This window comes from Gopherus flavomarginatus, chromosome 14, assembly GCF_025201925.1.
Source record: "Gopherus flavomarginatus isolate rGopFla2 chromosome 14, rGopFla2.mat.asm, whole genome shotgun sequence".
In the NCBI taxonomy this organism is placed as follows: Eukaryota; Metazoa; Chordata; order Testudines; family Testudinidae; genus Gopherus; species Gopherus flavomarginatus.
This window is the reverse complement of record NC_066630.1, coordinates 6,565,653-6,591,042: the sequence shown is the minus strand read 5'-3', so window position 1 is coordinate 6,591,042 and position 25,390 is coordinate 6,565,653. Positions and strand designations below refer to the sequence as shown.

At 47.6% G+C, this 25,390-nt stretch overlaps 1 protein-coding gene across 8 annotated transcripts in view; it reads right to left on the bottom strand.

Moving 5' to 3' along the window:
- KIAA0513 (KIAA0513 ortholog) overlaps positions 1 to 25,390 on the bottom strand; it is an 86,634-nt gene that overhangs the window by 41,520 nt on the left and 19,724 nt on the right. Inside the window, exon 2 of one of the 8 annotated variants that reach the window (XM_050923231.1) lies at positions 15,217 to 15,292. The exons of 3 other annotated variants lie outside the window; for them this stretch is intronic. The gene's annotated coding sequence lies outside the window, so the exon portion shown is untranslated. Of the gene's footprint in view, positions 1 to 15,216; positions 15,536 to 25,390 lie in introns of those variants that run through there. 4 more of the 8 variants (XM_050923230.1, XM_050923235.1, XM_050923236.1 and 1 more) reach the window with 4 other exon arrangements.

The following is a 25,390-nucleotide window of genomic DNA, read 5'->3' as shown; positions in this document are numbered from 1 at the left end:
CAGTGTAACACAAAGGACAATCTAAAGGCTGCGATTTGCTTTGCTTTATTGGATTTCTGTTCCCCAGAATGGCATGCTAGGAATTAAACTGACACGGCAAACCTGCCACAAATAAAGCCAGGCTTCTTTCCCTCCAACATGCACAGCATCTCATACCACAAGCAAGAGTCACCTTCAGTTGAGAGACATCCCACAACCCACAAAAGGTTGTTTTACTTTGGAGAACCACCTTCCTATACTGGGAGAACCAAATTTACCCTAGTCACAGGTTAACTCCGCTCACAGGTCACATATTCCACAGGCTTTCTAGACCTCGTCTGCCAATTTTCAAAGACACCGAGCCAAAAGTTTCAGAAGCAATACTGACTTTGGATACCCAGCTTGAGACCCCTGATAGGGGCCTGACATTCAGTGAGCAGGAGCACAGTCAAAATTCCTAGATACCCACCAAAAGCAGAGTTCAAGGGTCAGTTCCCCCCCTCCCTCCTTCAAGAGCTAATGACTGAAAAGACCTGCAATCAAATGCAGAACCCAGGTAGAAGTTCTGCAGTAGGATGTTAGCAGCATCAACTGCTCTGGCGAAAGACTGAATTCTTAAAACAAGACTTGGAAACAGTTCTGCAAGTGTGTGCCCCCAGAGTAACCATATTCAGCCACTGAGCCAGGATACTTGGCTCTTTTTACAATAATGCTTTTTATTTCAATCTTTAATGAAATAAAATCTCTTGAGAGCAACAGGATCTCTCCCCCAGTAAAAACAGATGGGCATCTGGCCACTCCATGAAAGCCAGTAACGCACTAATTCAATTTAATATGTAGGAAACCTCCATGAAAAGGATCAACAAAAATGCATTGCAGAACGCAGAGCCAAATATGGAACCAAGTTTTATACAGTATACCTGCAAGACTGAGGCCATGTCTACATCTAAAGTTTTGCAGCGCTGGTTGTTACAGCTGTATTAGTACAGCTGTATAGGGCCAGCGCTGCAGAGTGGCCACACTTACAGCAACCAGCGCTGCAAGTGGTGTTAGATGTGGCCACACTGCAGCGCTGTTGGGCGGCTTCAAGGGGGGTTCCGGGAACGCGAGAGCAAACCGGGAAAGGAGACCCGCTTCGCCGCGGTTTGCTCTCTCGTTCCCGGAGCCACCCAGCAAACCGCAGGGAAGGAGACCTGCTTGCTCTGGGCTCTGGGAACGAGAGAGCAAACCGGGAAAGGAGACCCGCTTCGCCGCGGTTTGCTCTCGCGTTCCCGGAGCCACCCAGCAAACCGCAGGGAAGGAGACCTGCTTGCTCGGGGCTCCGGGAACGAGAGAGCAAACCGGGAAAGGAGACCCGCTTGATTACCAGAGGCTTCCTCCTTCCACGGAGGTCAAGAAAAGCGCTGGTAAGTGTCTACATTGGATTACCAGCGCTGGATCACCAGCGCTGGATCCTCTACACCCGAGACAAAACGGGAGTACGGCCAGCGCTGCAAACAGGGAGTTGCAGCGCTGGTGGTGCCCTGCAGATGTGTACACCTTCAAAGTTGCAGCGCTGTAACTCCCTCACCAGCGCTGCAACTTTCTGATGTAGACAAGCCCTGAGACTCGGCCTCTTAGAAGGGCAGCTGCTTAATAAGGATAAGGTTAGAAAAGGAAGATCACGGGTATTTATTTAGGTTTTGTCAAAGTTAGACTCAGGACTCACAGTTTGTCAGACCACTCTGTTTTATTAGCACAGGGCTCTGCTAATAACATCCAGATAATGTGAGCACCATGCAATACACAAACTATTTTATTTATACAGATAAAAAAGCGGGAATTAGACAAAGGGACAAAGAAAGCAAAACAGTAAAATTGACCTGGGGTACAGCATGCATATCCTACTTCCTTACTAACTCTTATCGATCTAAGGTTAATACTTTACTTCACCAATTGCCCTTAAACGGTGCAACTGTTCTATGTTAATGTCTGTATTCCTGACACCTGGATTGCAGCATTCCAACCATTTTTCTTAAAGGTACAGACAGCATTTCTTTAATCCTTTCTACTTTCACAATATAATTCATTCTACTTTCACAGTTTTTAAAACACATCCTACCCACTCTGTTTTGCTCCCATTTAGCTGCACTTCCTGGAACATGACAGTTACACATTAAGAGCACTTTTCAATCTCACCACAATTATTCACAGACAGCCTGATCAATAGGGTCTCCTGTACCAGCCTGCACTCGGAGTCCTGTCAACCCTGTACGAGGCAGATCAGAAGGGCAAGCAAAGATTCCTAGCATTGAGCAAGTACAGTTTAGGGACAAAAGATAAATCAAGGTTTCAGAAGCTGAGCATTAAGAAATAAAGAGCAAAGATCCCTCATTTTGACACTGTTCCGCTTTAAACTACTGAAAAGGTTCATACTACATGGCTGGAAATGCACAGCCAGCAGCCTAGCATGGTCCGTGTGCCATTCATCACACACACACACACACACACACACACACACACACACACACACACACAAAGCAGGAATCTCCTCTCAAACATCTCCCTGTAACCAACAACTAGAAAGAACACTTTCCTCAGAACTGGCTAATACAAATCTCACCATATTAGACATCATCATCTACTTCTCAGCAGGATAAAGATCCTAGGACAGTACCCAGGGCAGTGCCAGGCTTCTGCCTGGGAGAAGTCAGGCCTGTAAAGAATCTGCTGGATAATCTAGCACAACACAGTACATTTAATTCAAGTTTTCCTGCAAAGCACTGTAACAGGCTAACAAACGTTTGTCTAGAACAAGGGTGGACAAAATACAGTCCGCAGGCCGGATCCTGCCCGTTTAACATTTCTGGCTGGCCCGCCAGGCTCTTTGGGTGCCCCCTCACGATCTCCAGGTCACTAAATGTCCTGCAGCGCAATGGGGCGTTCAGGCAGGCTGCCTGCCTACTGTGGCTCCATGCCACTCCCAGAAGTTGTCAGCTGCTGCTGGCATGTCTCGGCGTGCACCTGGGGGGGGAGGGTTCCCCACACTCTGCCATCGCCCATCTCCATCCTCACAGCTGTGAGGGTGGTGCCTGCGGGCACCAGCAGCGCACAGAGACCCACCGCCCTTCTTCCCTCCAAGGGGTACACAGATGTGCCAGCAGCAACCGACCGCAGCCACTTTCAGTAGCGATGTGGGGCCACGGCGCGCAGGCAGCCTGCCTGAGCCCTGCTGCACCACTGGCAGGGAGCAGCATGTGGTAAGTGCCTCCTGGACAGATCCTGCACCTCGCACCCTCTCCTGTACCCCAATCTCCTGCCCCAGGTAAGAAACCCCCTCCTGCACTCAGACCTCACACCCCGTCCTGCACCCCTGCCCCAGCCCGGAGCCCCCTCCTGCACCAAACTCCTTCCCAGATCCCACACTCCCTCCATTAATATAATAGAAATGTGTGGCCAGTGACGACTTACCAAAATTCGTGGAGTGGCCTCCCTGCAAAAATTATTGCCCACCCCTGGTCTAGAACATACTTCTACACACCTATGGTCAGATGGCGTTGATGCTATCTCTATTGAATAAGCTATGTTGGAATCTGCTGATTCACTCAGGCAGGTGGCTTGTTCCCCTGTCTGGACATAGAAGTGTGTGGGCTGAGCACTCAAGCCAGGAAAGAAGGTTTGAGATGAACATTGTTAAAACTGTGCATTAAGAAAAACAAACTTTTGGAAGACGGGGTGAATTTCTATTCTAATCGGCTTGCAGTCTCTGCGAGCAGGCTCAGAAAGGGACCTCAGAAAGCCAATAAAGATTTTTAATCGGTCGCTGGGTATCTAACTACACTGTTCTTTAATAAAATGTCATTAAGCAACAAAAGGAGTTTTTCTACATTTCTAGCTGCTCTGAGTTTGAATCTAGATCATGTTTTGAAAAAACAGACCATCCCAAACACTTGGGAAAGGTCCCTTCCTAGCACTGCTCAGCACTTTTGTTGTAGGATCCTGAAGGACTTTACAAACATGAATTAAAGCTTAGCACCCACATAAAGCGGAAAAGCACACCAGCTCCACAAATGAAAACAGAGGGAAAGAGAAGTGAAGGAACTTGCTTCTATGAAGCACAGAAAGTCAGTGGCAGAGTCAGGAATCAAAGTCAAGAATCTCGTCTTCCATTTCCCTGATCCTAACTTTAGGGTATATTTCCCTCCCTCCCTCCTCAATAATTCCATGGGCAAATTTAGATCAAATCAGACATGTTCCACAACTTCCAAAATACAGCTGGGAACAGCAAAGCCTGTGGATACAGAGGCACACGGTTCTTTTCAACTGGATTATGATTCCCATTCTGAGTTCAGTAGTGAACTGAAATAGAAAGGGACTTCCCAATTGATTCATTTACAGGATTATGAACTAGATTCCGGTTGTTTATCACATCTGTTAGGTTCTGCAATTTCAGGGCCGCTTTGTAAACAAAAAAATGACATCGTTCAACTAGCCGAACAAGGTCAGCGGTACACAGAGCTGGCTGCGAACCTGCTTGGGTAGTAAGTGAAGATCCAGGAGTACATCTGCCTCCTCAGAGATGGAGAAAAGTTGGAATACATATGCTAACCAGTTTCTTCCCACTGAAAACTCAAGAGTGAAATAGCAGCAGAGAAATAGCTGGCTGGAGCCAACTGTAAATTCAGCTGCCTTGGGCCTGTGGGTTTCACCACATAAGAGGATTTTTCTAACCCCAGCTGACACTCAAACAGAGTCTGCTTTATTATTAGAGTACCCTGAAGGGGAAAGGAAATGGGAATCTTTTCCAAGTGCTTTCAAGTTCAGGCTGATGACTTTGCAAATGCAGCAGTGCATGGTGGGCCTGACCTAACCACTGTTCTGAGTGGGCTAATGGAAGTTACATCTTAACCCCTTACTAGATAACTCCCTGGTACTCCTGCCCTGGCACAATGCTCCAAGGGAACGCCAGACTGCTCAAAAACATTCCAAGGGGAACAATGTATTTTTAAGCACACTGATGCCAGCTGCAAGTAGGCAATTCCCTACCTTACATCAATTAGGCTCAGTCTGACCAGCTGGTGGCCTTTTAAACCAAGTGGGATAAGTTACCTCAACCTTTATGTGCCCAGCTAACCACAGATGTAGTCTGCCTGTCTCGGAGGGTCATCTCACACAGCACCACATCCAGGGTGCCAGTGAAAAGCAAGACACTGGAGCTGTCCAGTGTGCTGTTTCTCCGCTGCCTCCCCAATGAGCCCCAGTTCAGGTTCCAGTCCACATGTGAATCAGTGACTAGCAACCAGGCCCTCGTATTCTCTAGAGCTGAACACACCTGAGGAGCGAGATCACACCTGCCTCCTCCAACAGGGCTAACGGAGCACACTAGCTGCAAGGCCAGCGGAAAGTGTAGGGCCTTCTGCAGATTCTACTTTTCCCAGCATAGCTACTGGACAGGCAGATGCAGTGCCATCTTCCCCACAGGATAGTGGGCCTCCCCCATCCCCTGGAAGGACCATCGCTAAGGTAAGCGGGTAGTTCAGTCTCCACCACCAGTGACCCCTCTGCCAAGACTGCAAAAGTGGTGCTAATTCCAGTGTACTATTAAATTCCCCCCTACCACCGATTTTAAAGACAAAAACAGCTGAGACAAAGAACAGCACATGAACCCTGGGATGTGAACCAAATTTCATCCCAATATCTGATACCAGGGATCCGTCTCCATCTAAAAGGGCATCAAGGCTGTTTAATTCAGGTGGTACCATTCCCCTCCCTAACGAGAACTAACTTTAAAACCTCTACTGCTCTGAATCACCATGCATTTAAAACTTCTGGCTGCCTCCCATCTGCAGGCAGAAAACAAAATGGCCAGAGGAGAATCTGCTCCCTTTAGAAGCTAGTAAAATCTAGAGGGGATATTGCAATAAAACCACCTGAGAAGAAAAGTTTTGAGTTACCCTGACAGCAGGCTTTGGGAGCAGAGAGCGCTTGAAAAGAATCCAAGTGAAGACAGACCAGGAAGGGACTCTGATTTCATAGATTTGTAGAGTTTAAAACTAGAAAGCACCATTAAATCATCTAGTCTGACCTCCTCTATATCACAGGCCATAGAATTTCACCCAGTACCCCTGTAAAACTTGTGTTTTATTCAAACGTATCATCCAGAATTGGATACAGGTGGGAGCTTTTATATCTGTTTTAACAAGGCCTATGCTACTAATCAATTGCTTTGCCAGCATAAGAACGTTAAGATCAGAGTTTACCGAATAAACCTTGGTCACTGAGAGCACAGAAAGCCAGAAGAATGCCTGACAGCTCTTTAGCGATGATCAAATTTCCGAAAGGCCAATGCTAGATCTGACTGCATCCATTTATCTAAAGATAAGCTGCTGGAGAGGAAATTGCATCTAAGAATGAAAAAAAGCTGCCGCCATCTGTGGATTTCCTAATCAAGCATGACATGAAATATACCCCAGCTCTCTCAGCAGCAGCTCGTAATAAGACTTTTGCTGATCCAACACGGCGGCTCAGGGGGGTGCAGTACAGTGTCATGCGTGGCAGTGATGGAATAAATATCAGTGTTGCAATAACCCTGTATTTCCTGAGATGAAAGTATCACCAGCTCTCAAACGCACAATGTTTGTCAAGTGCCTGATGCTGGAGTTGGTACCAAGAGATACAGAGAGTTTATTTGTACAGCACCTACCACAATGGGGTCTTGCTCCACAACTGGGGGTCCTGCTATACAAACAGCAACAGGCTCTGCCCCCGGCGATGTAGAGTCTAACAGACACCGAGAAGGAAAGATGCACTGGGTGACCCAGAAGAAGGGGTTAAGGCAGAACAGGGGTCGGCAACCTTTCAGAAGTGGTGTGCCAAGTCTTCATTTATTCACTCTAATCTAAGGTTTCGCATGCCGGTAATACATTTTAACATTTTCAGAAGGCCTCTTTCTATAAGTCTATAATATATAACTAAACTATTGTTGTATGTAAAGTAAATAAGGTTTTTAAAATGTTTAAGAAGCTTCATTTAAAATTAAATTAAAATGCAGAGCCCCCCGGACCAGTGGCCAGGACCCGGGTAGTGAGAGTGCCACTTAAAATCAGCTCGTGGGCTGCCTTCGGCACCCGTGCCATAGGTTGCCTACCCCTGAGACAGAACATTACATTTGACTGACAAAGGGTTAGGGCAGTGGGGGTCACATTAGAAAGGGCAGTCGGTCTAGGAGGATTTGACAGAGGACAGGGTGGAGGCAGGCACGCTGGAGTTGGAATGACTTCCCGTGGCTAGTGGTTCAATGAAGGGATGCACAGAGGAGGCAGCAGGGGAAGGAAACAAAGGAGGCCTTGAGGCTGGTATCACTGGGGGGTAGGGGGGTAATGCGATGGGAAAGAAGATCTGAGATGCACCCCAGGCAGAGCTGTGCACATCCTTGAAGGCAGCAAGTCACAGCACTATGGAGTGGCAGGCAAAGGGAGTAAGCCAGTGGATGGGTTCAAAGAGCATAGCACTTGAAATCACAGCAACAGGCCAGGAGGTCATTTTGTAAGTTTCATTTTGGATGGGCTGGAGGATGACAGTGACTTGGGATTTCCAGGCTCCCAATCCTGTGCTCAGCACACACTTTTCCAACGTAGACATGGCTTTTCCTGACATGGCCTTTGCAGTCAGACACTGCCACTCCCGCAGCTAACCCAGAAGGAATTACCCACCCCGAAACCTTACAGATTGTAATTGAGCAGGAGGAGAATTCTGGGCCTGGACATGCAATTGAACAGCCACAGTCCAGTACCCCAAATGAAGACATAGGCCTTGGCTACACTGGTGCTTTACAGAGCTGCAACTTTCTCGCTTAGGGGTGTGAAAAAACACACCCCTGAGCGCAGCAAGTTACAGCGCTGCAAAGCGCCAGTGTAAACAGTGCCCCAGCGCTGGGAGCGCCACTCCCAGCGCTGCAAGCTAATCCCACAAGGAGGTGGAGTACCTGCAGTGCTGGGAGAGCTCTCTCCCAGCGCTGGCACTGTGACCACAATTGCATTTCAAAGCGCTGCCGTGAGAGCACTCCTGTGGCAGCGCTGTATGGCTGCAAGTGTAGTCATACCTTGAGTCATTCAGGAAGTACAGAACCAACTTTAACGTTATAACTAAAGAGAAATGGGAACTTAAAGACAAGCTCATTCACTAGCCCAGCAGGAAGACAAAGAAACCAAGATTTAAAACCATCAGAGCCACCCCGGGGGGGGCGGGAGGGGGGAAGTGGGGCAATTTGCCCCAGGCCCCGCAGGGCCCCCCATGAGAGTTTTTTGGGGCCCTGGAGCAGGGTCTTTCACTCACTCCAGGGGCCCCAGAAAACTCTTGTGGGGCCCAGGCCCTTGGAGCTTCTTCCACTCCAGGCCTTTGGCAGCAATTCAGCAGCGGGGAGGTCCTTCCGTTCCAGGACCCGCCAACGAAATGCCGGGTCTTCGGCGGCAGGGGGTCCTTCTGCCCCAGGACCCATCACTGAAGTGCCCCGAAGACCCACGGGTCCTTCCGCCCTGGGACCTGCCACCGAAGTGCCTCGAGGACCCGCAGCGGGGGTCCTTCTGCCCTGTGACCCGCCGCCAAAGTGCCGGGTCTTTGGAGGCAATTCGGCGGCGGGGGGGCCCCCAGGCCTCCTGAATCCTCTGGGCAGCCCTGAAAACTACTGGCTGGAAAACCATCAGAGGAGCAGGATTAGAGGGGAAGTGATGCAGATGCCAAAGTAATGCTAGCAATCTGGTGATTAAGTTACTTTTAATTATCCTTTTCCCCCCAATGGAAGACAGTGCAGCTTATAAAAACTCATTTACAAAAACAGCACAATCCATTTTGAAAAAGTGAAAGCACAAGGCTTCTCGGCCAATAAATCAATTCTAAAAGGGAACACAAGGCTCAGTCTCCTTACATTAAAAAAAAGGAGTTTAACAGGCGTGTTCAACATAGTTACAGCTTGACTGGGTTACAGCAGCTTGGTCTGATCTGCGTAGGACAGGACACACAACCTTAAAGGATGTGCTTTAGCCAGCTAGAGACAACTGGACTTAGCATCCATGGCTGAACTGTTTAGACTGCACAGAGAGGAAACCGAGTCACCCTGCCAAGGTCTGTGATCTGTGGGACATCAGGTAACAACAGAGAAAGCCAAAGGAAATCCTGCATAACAAGTGTCGGCAGCAGAGAAGTGGGTCTCTTGGGAAAACCAACACCCGCTGCAAGGTTCTGAGAGTAAGGAAATAAAACAATTACTGACATGACCTTCACACTCAGGAAGAGACTTCATACTTGGCTTGCTCACGGAAGGTCAGCACCAGGCCTATGCACCACGTATCACTGACAGCTACAGTCTTAAATGGTGAACAGGCCTCATGCTGGCCCTTTGTGCAAGGCAAATTTAAAAACAAATGAAATTGAGGAGGTTTTTCCCCTGCAACCCTCAGGTAAATGGATTAAGCCTCTCTAGAACTGTGTCAGAGGCTTTTGACCTAGCAGCACACACAGCCAACCCAGGTATCTGAAAGCAGAAGATAACATTGGGTGTAAGACCCTCCTCTCAGCCAGTGGGCCCACAGAGAGCAGTCTGCACCTCTCAGCAACTTGCAATTCTTAGCTTTCTTAGCAATTCATCTCTGGATGTTTCTCCCCACTATGCATTTCTTCAGGTCCCTGTTGGATACTGAGGCCTTGGCTACACTGGCGCTTACAGCACTGCAACTTTCTCGCTCAGGGGTGTGAAAAAACACCCCCCCCGAGCGCTGCAAGATACAGCGCTGTAAAGCGCCAGTGTAAACAGTGCCCCAGCGCTGGGAGCATGGCTCCCAGCGCTGCAAGTTAATCCTCATGAGGAGGTGGAGTACGTGCAGCGCTGGGAGAGCTCTCTCCCAACGCTGGCGCTGCGACTACACTCACACTTCAAAGCGCTGCCGCGGTTTGAAGTTTCAAGTGTAGCCATACCCTGAGTCAGAGCAAACAGCAGATCCTTGTTAATATGCACCAGTGACAGCGCAAGTCTCTTTGTGAAGCCCTGAATTTTGGAAAGCCCACTACTGTATGCAATGGGGTCTAAGCTGGAGAGAGTCAGGACTCCTGGATTCCGTTCCCAACTCTGCCAACAACTTGTTCTGCAACTTTGGGACAAACCCCTTAATCTCTGGGCTGCATTTCAGCTGTCTGTAAAATGGGGATAAAGCCCCAAATATTCAAGAGAAATTATGGTCCATGCACAGCCTTGACCCTTGTGCCCAAGTCAAGGCTGGTGTGCACTAACCCTAATTCTCTCTGCTTCACAGATTGCTTTTGAAGATGCAAGACATCACCTATGTATCTCGCAGGAGAGTTAGTATAGCTCAGCACAGCATTTTGCGATCCTCACAAAGACGCTGCAGGAGCTTGGAGTATATTATTCTGAAGAGCTGTAGCACTACAATGGAAATACAAAGAGCAGAGCAGGGCACTGGATGCTTCATTGCCCTGGAACATGAAACACACACTGCGCTACAGGTAGGTGCGACGCAGGGAGCCTGTGAAAGATTAGTGGGCAGATTAACGCAGCCCCGCTGCAGAATTTTCAAGCCCCACCACAGCGAGGCCTCAACATCAGACAAGACAGAAAACTGCTCCCATCTCATCACAATCAGCGTCTGTGATTTAAGCAGCTGCTTTTGCTCCCCATCTGTGTTTGTTTAAAAGGCCACTCGACCCCGCCCACCAGTGTCACTTCTTATCACTGGAATTATAAACTTGAGTCATCCCTTCTGTGCCGGTGCAATTTGCATAATTATGACACTGGAACCCATACTCACATCTGCGAGCTCCATGGAGACCAAGTTCTAGCCCTGAAGTCAAGGGCAATTAAAAGCTGTAATTAAAATGAAGCAACCTTTCACTGCTTTCTTTGCAGTACAAAACAGGCACAATAGCAGCTTGCCCCCATGCTCTCCGCAACCACTGACACAGCCAGCTGGCAGTCTCCTGGTGAGCAAATATTCCTCCAGGTATCTGCAGCACCCTCACTTTGCCTCTACGAGAAGAGAAACATTAGCTTCTCCAGTTTACAGTGGATAACAAGCCGATACTCAAAATGCAGGGATACCAATATTTTCAGCATCGGGCGCATGCAAAAACGTGCATGCCCTCATGACGGCAATTCCTGCAACTGAGCAAACAATTGTGATAGATGTGCAAACAAAAAAACAGTGCACCATCAGGCCGAGCCTATTCAGCCCATGGCAGGATTTTGAATCATTTTGTTGCCAGTTTTCAGCACTGCCCGGAGAGGTGTGTCTATGCACAGGCAGGGGCAGCATGGTCTAGTGCAGTGTTTCTCAATGCCCCGGCACCAGTCCCTGAGATCCCCCTGACACAGATTAGGAAGGCGGTAAGTCGGTCCCTGGTATTAAAAAACATGGTCTAAGTAGCCTAAAAGCATGGGACTCGCAGCCAGGTCATCCTGGGTTCTACCACCAGCTCTGCCATTGATGCTTCACCGCCCCGTGACTCAGTTTCCAAATTGTAAAATGGTGACATTTACTTGCTTCATGGGAGGGTGGGGATGAGAATGCAATATACTTGTTAAATATTATCCTGCAACTCAGGCACTGTGGCAAGTAGAGAGACCACCATAGAAGGGACAGAAAAACCCACCCAGTTGAACAAAATCCCCTCTACGCTGTGCCACTGATTTTCCGTACTCTTGTTGCCCATTACAAAGATAGGCTTGGGCCAGCTTTCTCCCTTGCAACACACCTTGCCCTCCTACTGGACCCGGCAGCGACGTCCGAATCCTAGAATCAGAGCAAGTCCCTGTGGAAGGGATCACGATGTCACAGGACCCGCTGTCAGATCAGGTGAGAGAGAACACGAACAGTTTAAGACCTGATTCTGTGCCTAAAACTTAGGTTGATCTAGCTAAGTCGCTTGGGGGTGTGAAAAATTTCACTCTGAGCACCACAGTTAGATCGACCTAACCCCTGGCATAGAAGTGGCTGGGTCAATGGACTCCTTCAGTCGACCCAGTTACAGCTTCTTGGAAAATGGGATTACCTACAATGATGGAAAAATCCTTCCTGTCATTGTAGGAAGTGTCCGCCCTGTAGCAGCAGAGCTGCAGCACAGATGCACCCATAGATAAAGAGCCGAACAAATGGAGGGCTTACGCCTGGTGGCATTTCTCTGCCTGTAACGTGACAACTTTTGAATGGAATTCTGCACCCAATCCGTTCCAAAATTCCAGGGAACGTTCTAGGCGTCCATGGGGAAAAATTGATAAAAATCAGAAAACTGGCAAGGGGGAAAATGAGGGACACATGGAGCTCCTGGCATCCGGTTAGCAGACTCAGTAGTTTCAACCAGGTCTGTAATCGTTGGGATCAAAGAACCGGTTGATGGCACCATTCCAGCCTGGCACACCTCCCATCTCAGCTCTGCCCAGGGCACAGTTTAACATGTTGACACTCTGGATGACTTACCTGCCAGATAGAGAAAAGAAAGAAGGATGGTGGGGAAAGGGAGGCACAGAGCCCTGATACAGTGGGGAAATGAGGGACAAAGGTCTGAGGGAGGGGGATGCAGAATCCTTGCCATGGTAGGGAAGAAGGGAACAGGAGGCCCGGGGCGGTGAGTAGGTGGGATAAGGAGACACACAGAGCTCTTGGCATGGAGGTTCAGTGGGAGACAATGGTATTGGGGGAGAAGGACATGGGGGACACAGAACTTGCTCCATGGTGGGAAAGAGCAGGATGGGGGTACCCAGAGATCCTGCTATATGGGGAGGGGGCCCATTTGGCCCCTCACAAGAGGAAGAAGGTAGGAGGTTGCTGGGAGTCCCTGACAGAGGGGGATAGGAGGGTGGTGCCCAGGGAGCTTCAGGGGACGGTGAGGAAGGGAGGGATGCAAGGAGCCCCAGGTGTGTGCAAGGGGCCCAGCCAACAGAAGCAACAAAGCTTGCGACCCTCTAGTAACAACGTCGTCTAACTTTGTGGGTAAAAGCCAGTCTATGCGCGATGCTGACATGCAGGCAAAGCCAGGAGAGAGGGACATCAAAGCTTCACAATCCATTTAAACCCTGGTCTATATTTAAAAATCAGATTAGACCCAGCTCCCTCGCTCCCTGAGCACCGTAGTTAGGTCCATTACCCCCTGGTTTAGACACGGCTAGGTCAACGGAAGCACCATTCTGTCAACATAGCTACTGCCTCTCAGAGAGATGGATTAACTACATTAATGGAAAAACCCTTTCCACTGACACAGCAGCATCCACGTTGCGGCAGCCAGAAATGTGCCACTGTAGTGTAGACATGGCCTAAAAGGTTCCCTGTGCAGCTTCCCCAAATGGGTAGATCATCTCCAGGAGACCCAACCCTTCCTTTCACTGTTGCTCTCATTAGCACCATCTGTGAATAAATCCGACACACATTAAACTGAATTCCTTTCTCCACAAACTAAGTTCTACTCATTTGCCTTTTAAGGGTGACCCAGTCCACTTCTTTTCTTTTAAAGAAATGGCTAATTCAGCCTTGACTAGTAAAGCTAATTGCATTTTGTAATGAAGAGAGCTATCCTGAAATTCTGGAAGTCTCGTGCTTTTCTTGTGCATCCCAACCACATAATTTCCATTATGTCAACACCAGATATCAGATGCCAGCTTCTTATTTTATTATATTTAAAAAAACAAATTAAACATCTCTTAAAGGGACAGGCTCTTCAAGAGCACCATTTAGACCACCTTTTCCACTGCATTGAAATTTTCCCCTTTAATTCCATCCAGCAGGACATATTTTTCAGCATCCAGAGGAGATATGAGACTAAGCCAGATATTTGAGTCCCCTCACTTTTTTTTTTTTTTTGGGGGGGAGGGGCAGGAGCCCAGATTGACCTTGCTAAGCCATTTGATGACCCAGCTATTTTCATAGCTGCAACCCCTTAAATGAAAATATTTTTAACAAGCTTTTCATGCACTAGAGCTCTCAGAAGTAAGCTCAGGCATTGACTAATTTGAACTGCTGCCTCCAGCCTTTTATTGAGTTACTGGGATATTACTCCAAGAAGCTGATCAGCAAAGCTGGAAGCCTGTCACTGAAGCACAATACTGCCAACGCCTCAGAATAAGATTTCAGATCATGGCTTTCCCACGCCAGCACGCAGTCTATCCGTCCGTGTACAAAGGTACCTCTCAGCCAGGGAGAGGACAGAGAGAGAAGCTCTAATGGATTGCTCCACACTGAACCAATGGGCTCTGAAGGGAATGCAATCCAGCCATCTGCAGCCCTCTGCATTAGTGCAATGAGAAGGTTTTAAAGGGACAAGAATGTTTTGCAAGGGTGATCCCCAGTGGAAAGAGAACAGAGAAAAATCTCACATACACACACACCCCCTGAACCAAATAATTCAGACCACTCTGCAAAAGCGGCGCTTCTCAGGCAAAAACAGGGATCTCTCCAGTTCCAGGCTGTCCCCCATGCGCCAGGCTCTAAGGCAAAGGCTGCCCCTGCTTTGGCACTCAGTCATTTCCCCTCCTTTTCACCTCACCTAGATTCTACCTGTGGTGAATAAGTCTCAAAGCGCCTTTGTTCCCTGTGCTGTTCTGCTTGTTCAGTGGCAGGTTATCAGTGCTCAGAAAGGCTCTTATCTGACTTCACAGGAGCAAGGGGAGTGGGAAACAAGCAGTGGAACACCATGGATAATCTTGAAGAAGCCACAATTCCTCTCTCAGGAGCTCGTGTGCACCTAATCCACACACACACCCTAAACGCACACCTCTCTCCCCGTGCCTGCCCAGCACTCATTGCATGTCAGCTCAAAGAGGAAGGAAGGTGTGTGTGTTGTGTAATTTTGACAGGGTTCACATCAGTGGGTTTTTGTTCCCAAGCACAGCACACTCCAGACAACAATGCAACTAAACTCCCCATCAGCAAACCTCAAAGAGAACAAAAACAAAGCAAGGGCATTGCCTCGCTGCAAAAATAACCAAGCTACACTGGTCAGAATTGGCAGCAGTTTACCTCTTCCACTCAGGAGTCTGAGAACTGAAGCAATACACTTCTAGGGCATCGTCTCGCATGCTGGGCTTAGATGCTGTACTGACGGCCAGCGTGCCAACCCATAAACCAGACAGATAGTTCCACTATGAATAAAGCATTTCATGCATCTTTAAGTTTAGTAAAGTTAAAATAAATAACTCCAGCTCTCCAGTGATCTCGTTCGAAAGCAAAGCAATTACTGTAACTACCGCGAGTCATAAATTACCTGCTTTGCCACTTGCCTGGTGATCTGTGCCAGGAAAACGAAGACGAGAGAGGGAGAAACGTCCAACTCTAGGCAGCTGTTGAGAGGGGAGGAGAGAGCAAGCGAACAGCAAGGGGTAGATGCTCAGCGCAGTGCGCAAAGCAATTCAGCACGCAACATCCAGCAGCCACCAGAGCTGCATGTGTGAATCCTCGTGCATCTGTCTCCAAATAAGCCACACGCATGCACACCCACACACACCCCACTGATCACGATAGGCTCGTCAGTTTCCTCACCCCCTGAGCTCCAATTAGCAACTGGCACACAACATATTCACTGACTCAGCTAATAATTTCTCTCTTTCACTGAAAGGTCAAACGCCGAGGGATTTTTTTTTATAATGCCATTTTCTGAGCAGATAGCAAGGAGCACGTCCCAGAGCTACCAAAAGGCTTTGACATTTTAATTCCACAGAGCATCAGTGCAGTAAATGGTGGAACGTCAAGGGGTCTGAAAGCATTCTCCCCCCACGACCCAGCAAGGGGCTATGTGAATTGTGCATCACTAACAAGCCGGGAACCCACCCCCACCATCCTCCGCAAAGCACTAAAAGTTAGAGGGTAGCGGATGGAGAGTTTTATTGTTCACTCTAGGGCACTTGCACCTCCCTATGGGGGGTGGAGGTGGAAATGTGGATTCAAAAGAGCAAGTGAGGGGGTGGGAGCCTTGAAACAGGCAGAAATGGTTCATCCAAAGTTTGGAATGTACACAGTCTTTTCTTTGAAAAATCAACACTCTTCCCAGCCTGCTCTAGAAACAATCGGTGCAGAGAAGCTCCACAGCAGAGGTATGCACGACCACTCTGCCCTTCCCACCCCACTCAGTGGGAAAAGGGTTCTAGAAAGGAGAAGGCTGAGAATCTCTGCGGGGCAAACCCTGCATCTGACAGAAGCGATACTGCAGCATTGAGGAGGCGGTTGTGCTGCATTTATGAAGGAGCAGGATATTAGGGAGGCTTCACTGATGAAGCACCAGTTTGCTCCAATACAATAGCTAGCCCCTTTACTTCCACTTTTTATTCTAGCATCTTCCTTCTCCCTCTTGGTATTCTTTGCTCTCTGTTCCCACAGAACAGTACAGCAGCTACTCAGAGTTTAGTGGTCACTAGCAAGCAATAAACATGGTTACTGAACTGACTTCTCAGCAAAAGCCCCACTCTACCACCTGCTCCTGTTACAAGAGAGAACCTCTTTTCTCGCCACAGGATTAGGACCTTGTGCTAATTAGAGCTGCAGCCACTAGAGGGCGACACAAACACTGTCCAATCAAGGGCAGCGAATCATGCAGCATTAACGAGATCCGCCCTCGCACTTCGAGAGCCGTCTTGAGCCCTGTCCTCATTGGGAATAAAATCATGCTAGCTGTGACTGTGTGTAAAGTGGTATCATTCTTCTCCCAGAGCAGACAGACACTGAAAACAGCACGTGCTCCTCCACTCCAGCACTGCCAGGTGAGTCCCAACATGGGAGCAGCTGGGACATTTGCAACTCTTCCTTCTAGGGTAAAATTCTTGAAGTCTCCCAAGAGGTCGGGAGAGAAGGTGGCACAACTCCCAACTCCCATCTCACAGGCACTGGACAGGACACTATGCTGAATGCCAGAACTAAAGGCCATCTGACTGTCCACCCAAACAAGGGATCCGGTGGGAGAATTACTCATGAGCTGTAAATACATTTGATCAAAATCACCAGGGAAGACACGCCTAGGCCCTGTTGGTCACGTCAGATTTCCTTAAAAAGAAAAATTTCCTACAGATCCTCAGCAACCAGCTGAGCTTTAAAGCACATTGCTCCCTTAGCAACCTGCTCAGCACGGCTGCTCTCAGTTATCTCAGAGCAGTGGTTCTCAAACTTTCGTACTGGTGACCCCTTTCACATAGCAAGTTTCTGAGTGCGACCCCCGCCCTTATACATTAAAAACACTTTAATATATAACAGCATTATAAATGTTGCAGCAAAGTGGGGTTTGGGGTGGAGACTGACAGCTCATGACCCCCCATGTAATAACCTTGTGACTCCCTGAGGGAATCTCGACCCCCAGTTTGAGAACCCCTGTCCCAGAGCTTAGCCTACAGGAGGGATCTTACACACACACACTGATGTATGTAAGCCACTTGTTAGGGCGCCTTACACTACCCCCCTCTCTGTATCTGACTCATGGAGGAGCCCCAGGGCTCTTCCACTCAAGCAGAAGACACTCCTGCTTTCAGCTGTGGTGGCTCCCGGTGACAAACAAGATGGCATCAGTCATGGAAGCACCTGAGAAGGCCACAGTCCTGTTTGATACACCTTCTGCCAAAGCCTCATCCCTGTTGCAGAGGGCATTCAGCACTCCAATTAGCATCACTCTCATGATGGACGGCCTCTGCCACTCAACTCCACATCACAGCAAACGCAATCCTCTATAAGGTTTTCCAGTAACCCTGTGCATCCAACTCCAGAGACACGGAACCTCTGTTCTGAGAGCTCAGATACACCTCTAATTCATGCTTTTAAAAGGCACCTCGCTGCTGCGCATGGTGCTTGAAGTTACTGATCCAGAGACGCGTATTTTTCCATCTTAAGTTGCATTTTTAAAAAGAAATATCATGCACGTGAACGTGGCCAGTAGTTTTGAGCAGAAAACCAAATGTGTCAGTAATTTACTTTCCACTGATTAAAATCATCAACATATCCATTGCAAAGAGCATTTTAAAAAATTATCCAGACCCAAAGTTTTTATATAACAAGGCTATGCAACCATACCTGAGCTTAGTTACATCCCTTTGCAACCTCTTCCTACATCCCACTTTTGTCTGTTATCACTTGTTTTCAGGTCTTAAACTTTCATTGCAAGATCTCTGATGCACAAATAGCAGATCCCTGTTTAAGCTCAGTTCTGCTGCTGTAAATCCACAGCAACTTCAATCGAGTGACTTCAGATCTGCACCAGAGTCACACAGATCAGAGTCTGGCCCCATGTTTTATTTGTTCTGTGAACTGCTATTCACGTTCATGGTACTGTATCAGTGCACACATCAATCTGTGTTTTCTCTCTATGACACTGCAGAGCCAGTAGACAGGAGCAGAAGGAATAATGGTATTTATTTCGACTAAGGTTATTTCAATCATTTCCCCCCTGTCCTCCCCCCAACTTTGACATTTCATCCCTAAAATCATTAGTTTCTTCCAAAAAGGAAATAAAGAGCCAACAGCCCAGTCAACCTAATGTCCCATGCACACCTGCAGGAACAGGTAAGGAACCTGAGCTGTCCATCTCTACTGTGTATCAAGCTTTGTTATTAGGACAGAGATAGAAGAGATTCCATGGTGAGTTAATGAAATATATTTGCAGCCAGAAGTTCCCCTTCGAATTCTCTCTCAGCGTTAAGCCTTATCTTGAAAACAACTGCATGGAAAACAAAACAGATTTACCCGCCATTCGCTAACCCATGGTGTATTTGAATCCAGAAGATTACTCAACACTTGACAGCCCCTGCAGCTTTAAACTCACTGGGGCATGTGGGAAATTATTTCTAGTTATGTTTTCTTCCCCCACCTCCTCCTCAAACTCTGAAGCAGGCTCGGGAAGGGGGCAGGCAGCAAAAGAGAAAAATCCCAAACCAGGCCAGATCGCAGAAACTAAGATGTGATTCTGTTAGACAGCACAGCTAACATTTCAATCCTACTGCACTGCTGGACGTGCCAGAAGGAACTAGACAATGGAAGGAACACTAATTTCATAATAGAAGTCCTTGGAAGGAACAACATGGGCCTATGATATCTTCAGATAAAAACAAGATGTATTTTTTATTCCAGGCTTGTTACAATTTGTACACCCTTCCCACTAAAAAATGTCGCAGGAAGAGTGCCCCTCAGGCCCTCTGCAGCATCTTGCAGAGATGTGTCATCTTCATTGTCTTATTTCCATAGGTTGACCAGCTACTTTTCTGCTATTAAATAGGCTGCACCATGCAAAGAAAATTCAAGGTTCACAGTGCCTGTCAGTCCACAGTTACTGAACAAACTATACACACAGGAATTCCTTGCAGCCACTTGTGTGGTAGAACATTACAGCAGTTTCACAGCGCACAGGAACACTACAGGAGTGTTTCAGGTTGGAAATGAAGGGTACTTTGGTTTAAACTATAGGGATAATGTAGATTGGCAGTAGTTACCCACACTGGAATCTGGTCAAGGGCCGGTTCTTGCCAAAAAGGACCCTGGGGACTTCAGCTTCCACAAGCGTATAGGACTTTGGCTTTGAGGACTCCTCCAAAACAGCAGCAGCAGCCCAGGCCATCAGAGCTCTGTGAGAAAAGTAACACCTAGAGAATGAACCAGCTCCACTTCCCGAGTCTCCCATCCAAATACCAGCCCAGTCTGATCAGGTTTTGTGCAGGAGATCTGATGAGGTCACCAGCGGCAAGGTGCAATTCTGCAGTGAAAATCCTTTTCAATTAGGTGCAAGACAATCCATGAAGACGTTACAGCCAGGCCCAATGAGCAGAGAAAGACCAGCCTTTCCTAAACTCAAGCAATTATGGCACTGCCCTAATGAGTCCTGGTGGGATTAGAGCAGCATTTGAGCCAACTCCATGGAATGGGGCACAAGTGGATGACCATAGAAGGCCCTTCCAACTCAAACATCTAGGAGCTGAAGAGTCCTCCAAATGGAATGAGCTAAGTGATGGAGCTGATCACTCTAGGTGACTCATTCAAATACAGCCTGTGCTAGTAACTACATATCATTTGCCGTTCGATGGCCGGCCAGAGGACTTTGTGCAATGTGTTAGTGATCTAAATTCATCTCCCAATGGGCAAATCTCACATCTCACCACCACCAGCGGGCACCTTCACTCACAACTCAAAGAGACCAATCATGTGCACGGGCCTGGAGACCTCATCATTGTTAGAGCAGAGCTGTTTATCCCATGCACAAGGTTGAGGCACGTCACAGTACACTGCATGAAGAAGCTTACTCTGGTGCTATCGGCTGCGTGCACATTTTTGGCGGCTCACGGAAGGCTCCAGTTTCCAGGGCCAACAATACAGTGGATAATTTAGTTTGTTTTTCTGTGTGTTCGCAATTAATACATAAGGAGCAGAAGACAGGAAAATCCCCCTCTGCTACAACTATGCTTTTGACAGCAGAACAATAGAGTCCTTAGCACTCAAACAGATTTCTGCGTAAATTTAGACCAAAGTAGACTTGCTCCGAGTTCTGAAACCAGTTGTTTGCAGGTGTGGTTTGTTTTTAGCAGAGTCCTTAACCCTTCAGTGGAAAGGGCCCTGGGCAGCTCCAAATCTGCACAGGGCTGAACACACCAATGGCATCCAAACATCATGCTGAGAACCTGCACAGGCTGGCTGCTGCATCACTGCAGGACCCTTGGCTCTGAACTTGGGATCATTAACTGACTGCTCAATATGTAATTTTGAAAAGTGACAGCATCAAGTTAAGCACCCTAAAGTCCAGGAGACTTTTTTTTAAGAAGTAAAAGAGAAAGGAATGTGTTAATCTTTCTACGCATTCCACTTCATGGGGAGTTTTAAAGGAAAAAATATTTTATAGAGTAAAACCAGCTGGAGACAAGCCCTGACTCTACATTGGAAAGCAATCATCAGATCCATTTGTCATTAATGTGCCCATCCCTGTGGTATTCCAGATGCCAATTTAGCATCTCCCAAGCTATATGCAACTATACATAAACACCCATTGCAACAGTGTGTTACGATGTGATTACATTGCCAGTCAGGAGGGCAGGGGCAGCTCCAGGCCCCAGCACTCTAAGCGCGTGCTTGGGGCGGCAAGCCGAGGGGGGCGCTCTGCTGGCTGCCTTCGGCAGCTTGCCTGCGGAGGGTCCGCTGGTCCCACGGCTGCGGGAGGTCCACCGAAGCTGCAGGACCAGCAGACCTGCGCCGAATGCAGCCTGCCTGCTGTGCTTGGGATGGCGGAATGCCTAGAGCCGCCCCTGCAGGAGGGGCACTCTTAAAAAAAATATATACAACCAAGATATGCCATTGCTTCACCACATCCCTTCAGAGAACTCTCCTAATCCAAAGTATGTCCGTGGAATTAAGCTGGCATCTCCCTCACCAAATGTCCCTGTTTACAGACTCACTGTGAGGCCTTAGGAAAGTCCCTTAGCTTAGATTCCTTCTATCGCTGTTTTGACATCCTTTATGTGGGGTAACAGTACTTCCCTGTACCACAGGGATTTGTGGAGGCATTAAAATCACTAAAGGCCTCAGATTCCTGGAAGAAGGTGTTACAGAAATGTTGCCACGCACGACAATCAATTGCATTCTCTAGCCAGCCTACTACAGTGTATTGCACAGCGGGTTCATGGGGTTTGAAATGGGAATGATGTGATACGTGGACAGCAAGAGTAATACAAAAGGTGTTTTGGTACCTGCCGTTTCTGGAAAGACTCTCTATCTGGGTGGCAGGGAAGTATGAACACTGCAAGCAGCAAACTGCTGATAGTACTCTACTAGCATTTGCGAACACAGTCATATTGTAAGCACGGCTCTTGGGGAAATGGCTAGCATCTTTCTGCCACTACCATGCTCCTCACCCACATTATGCCCGTATGCATGGCACATGGAGTTTATTTTTGAATTAGGATACGCAGAACGAAACAATAGATTAGATCCCACCTAGTGCATCGTTCTGTCAGTGCAACATTCTTCTCTACTGTATGTTTTGACCAGAGTCTGGAATAATTTTAAGATGTGCCAAGCAATGGAGCTTCCATAACTTCTCATGAGAGGTTAGCCCACAAACTAATAGATCTCGCCACCAAGGAAGCTTTTCTTGATAGTCTGTAAGTAAGTTGTTCTTCCTTTTATCATGGCAAATTCCTCTCGCCCTGGGATTCACAAACCTTTCAAGATTTTCTTTCTACCACCCTGGGACCTCTGCTCCCAGATTGCTGTCACTTGTGCACACAACTACCAGATTGATGTGTAACTGCACACAATAGTTGGGTACAGAATATGCATTGAGTGCACCTTAACTGTTTGATAATCAGGCTCGTGGATCAGTGTTGGAACTAGGGGTGCTGCCACATCCCCAAGCCTGGGGTGGTTTCTACCATATACAGGGCTTACAGTTTGGTTCAATGCCTCTCAGCACCCTCACTATACAAGTTATTCCAGCATTCCTGGGCTCATGCTAGATAGTCAACTATGCAAAACCACCTCCAGCCTTTGCAAACAAAAGTTACACACACACAAGGAATGACACATAGAAGGCTAGAGAGTGCACATATTTATTCGAGTGCTTGTATTCTTGTAATATTAATTGCTTTACAAAGGAGAACTTTCCCCATTCCCAAAGGTTTTTCTCTATTATGAACAGCTGTTGTATAGCATGCATGAAAAGATCACCAAGTGACTCATCCGCCTTAATCAAGTTAGGATGAAAGCGTTACATTTACCATCAGCCTCCACACAATCTGCAGAGTGCAAAAGTTATATTAAACAAGTGAAAAAAAGGCTAATCTCATTCATAACACATTTTGGTAAACACACGCAAACTTGCTTAGATGTCATCTAACACAATAATGTACTCATGGATTTTAATCAGCTGCCAAACTTAAGACACTCATCACATGTTGCATTTACATTGTAAATCAGATCACACCAATTCCTTTATCTAGGTCGCATTTTTGCATATCAACATTACTTTCCTCTCTATTTGCAACATGCAGAATCTGTAGACTGCCTTTATCCAAGTCAACAGCAGCCATTCCCACAGCACAATGACCAGGCTAACTGAGCTGGAAAGATGCATCTCAGGGTATGTCTACATCTACAATTTTGCAGCGCTGGTTGTTACAGCTGTATTAGTACAGCTGTATAGGGCCAGCGCTGCAGAGTGGCCACACTTACAGCAACCAGCGCTGCAAGTGGTGTTAGATGTGGCCACGCTGCAGCGCCGTTGCACATCGCGGGGAAGGGGACCTGCTTGGAGGAGGGGTCGGGGAACGCCAGAGCAAACCGCGGGGAAGGAGACCTGCTTGGAGGGGAGGTCGGGGAACGCCAGAGCACACCGCAGGGATACCTGCTTATTCCACGGAGGTCAACAAAAACGTTGGTGAGTGTCTACACCTGATGACCAGCACTGGTGATCCAGCGCTGGATCCTCTACACCCGAGGCACGACCGGGTGTACGGCCAGCGCTGCAAACAGGGAGTTGCAGCGCTGGTAATGCCCTGCAGGTGTGTACACATCCTAAGTTGCAGCGCTGTAACCCCCTCACCAGCGCTGCAACTTTGTAGTGTAGACAAGGCCTCAGTGCTAAGAATTAAGTGCACCTTGGAAGTCTGTGGCAATCATTAAAGACAGAAGAAACATGAAAGCTGCTCTTCTTTCTCTTCCTTGCACTAACACATCGGTTACCTCTCCCAGAAGCTGTTCCATTTGCTCATGGAATCAGATGCTTCAACTTGAATGAAAGACATAACAGCGAGGTGGGAAGGGGGAAGAGAACGTAACCAGTGAGAAAGCTTGGGACAGGATCGTGACGCTGGCAGACCAGGCGCTAGCTTACGCCAAGGCCCTATGGCCTCACTGGACACTGACAAATGTTCAGGCAGAAAGCAGTCTGGCTCCCCGTGAGTCAGCATTGTTAAAATAAATGTTAGGTCTATAAGAATGTGTTTAATGTTTAGACTTTATGAAATGCTTGTAAACTGCTGCATGCATTACCTCACTTACAATATCTGTATCCTATAAGAGTTTTCAGTGGTTGCTTTGAAACGATAAAAGTTTGCTATGAAACTGGAACCGCCCCCACATCCCTCTACCCCCTAGTCAGGAGAGAAGCATTACCAAGTGTGAAATACTAGTTCACGACAAGAAATGTCATCTTCCGCCCAACAAAACAAGGCCTATACACATCAGACATGCCACTGTGGAACATCAGTGGGCAGAAGACTCGGATTGCTTTCCCCACATCATGAAGAGGGGACATGTACAAAAGCTTGTCCCATCACAGCCTGAACTCAAAAGGAAGGGAATAAAAATTCCCAGCAAGGAGACATCATCATCACTGTGCTGCTTGGAATTTGGAGAGGGCAAAATTTTAAGCATAAACAAGGGATCCCCAAGCTGCTTGGCTTGGGTTAGCTCTAAAGGGCATACAGAGCTTGCGTATCATAGCAGCTATTACGTTTTTGGAACCGAAGCCTGTAGCTAATTTGTGCGGATATGTTTACCTGCTTTAACCTTGTAAAAAACTCACTTCTTTTTCCTACTTAATAAATCTTTAGTTAGTTTATTACAAGATTGGCTACAAGCATTGTCTTTGGTGAGCGATCTAAGGTACAACTGTCCTGGGAAAAGTGACTGGTCCTTTGGGACTGGGAGGAGTGACCTGAATCTTGCTGTGATTTTTGGTGCAAGGGACAATCTATCACCAAGGCAAGCTTGCCTGAGTGGCAAGATAGACCAGAGTGCCCAAGCGGACTCTCTGTGACTCCACGTTAAGGCTTGAGGAGTTCACACTTGATACTTGCAGCGCCACCACAATACAGAACAAATAATAAAAGCAGGGCAGTTGGGTGTTTCTATTCTAGAAGAGCATGGAGGTGTAATTAATTCTCTTTTGCTGTGGAAACAAATGATGCCACAATCAAAACTATGGCTTCAGGAGGCAAAAGCAGCAAGAGGGGCACAGGTATGTAGCAACAAACCCGGTTTCCATGTGTGGGGTCTCAGTGATATCACAACAGCAGAGAAATGCAGGAACTAGGCAACATTAGCAGGGTTGTTTCTCAGCAAAGCTTTCTTTAAAGCAATCTAAGAAGTATCAGTAGCTCCTTAGCAATAAGGACCTTCCCTCTGACAGCTTTAGCCATGGATATGCAGTGTAGCCATGTCAGCAAGGTCATATCTTTTATTGGGCCAGCTACTGTTGGTGAGAGAGACCAGCTTTCGAGACACACAGCACAGAGCTCTCTCTCTCTCTCTCTCACCAATAGAAGCTGGTCCAATAAAAGAGAATACTTCACCCACCTTGTGTTTCTGCTAGGCAGCAAACGTGCAATGAGATTTAGTTACTGGGCATCAACCGAAAATTCAGGGAAAGAAATTAAGCCAACTTTGGTCCATATAAAACTTTGACAGCTGAGACGGCCCTGCCTGTC